Here is an 852-nt window from a genome sequence, read left to right on the forward strand (position 1 = left end):
CAACATCAGGAAAGAAGAGCACAGCCGTAGGAAAGGATTGGCAGGACAAAAGAGGTTCTCCAAAAGGTATAGTATCTGGATTGCTGTGGGAGGACAGCACAGAGAGGTGTCATAGGCCCAGGTGACATCAGAAGAGGATCCTTATAAAGCAGCTGAAAAAATACTCTGCAAATTGCGCTGAACTCAAAAGTTGTGGATTTTAGTGCTTAAGATAAGTGTGGGTTTAGTGCCTAAGATAATCACAGGGCATGGCAGCTGTAATCCTAAAGTCCTGCTTAGACACCTCGTGATGAAAAACCTTTCTACCTTGAGCTAAACTTTAATGTCCTGAAGATGAGGCTCGGCAGCTCCCTAGAAGTACTCTCAGGTTTCCAGGAACCATCACTTACCTATGTAAGGGTCACGCGCTCCAGAGGCAACAGTGAAAACGGTACTTCCTCTCTATGGAGTCGTCTTTCTGCCCTCTTCTGCATTATTCTGGGTGCTGGTTGTTATTTTGTGCACATTGCACTCTGTGAGGTCATAAAAATACTCTGCTGCTAAATGCGAGGGGTTTAGAAATGGCTCTGTCTCCTTACTGAAGAAGTGATGTTTCTAGAGTTGGGCATTTCCTTCCTGTTTCTCTGTGAAATAACGTTTTTTCAGGAACACTATTTATAAAACCTGGTGAACAATACCAGTTAGTTGCCTGTGCTGGGATATTCTATTACAGCCAGATTCAGAAATCTACTTAAGGACCTAAATAAGACTTCTGTATCTTGAACAGTTGTCGTACAAAAGAGAGAAACAAGGACTGGAACTGAGTGTTTCCAGAGAGTTGTTTTAGGTGGCTGCATGACAAATTCATTACAT

Source organism: Pygoscelis adeliae, unplaced genomic scaffold (genome assembly GCF_000699105.1).
Source record: "Pygoscelis adeliae isolate BGI_AS28 unplaced genomic scaffold, ASM69910v1 Scaffold66, whole genome shotgun sequence".
NCBI classification, from domain to species: domain Eukaryota; kingdom Metazoa; phylum Chordata; class Aves; order Sphenisciformes; family Spheniscidae; genus Pygoscelis; species Pygoscelis adeliae.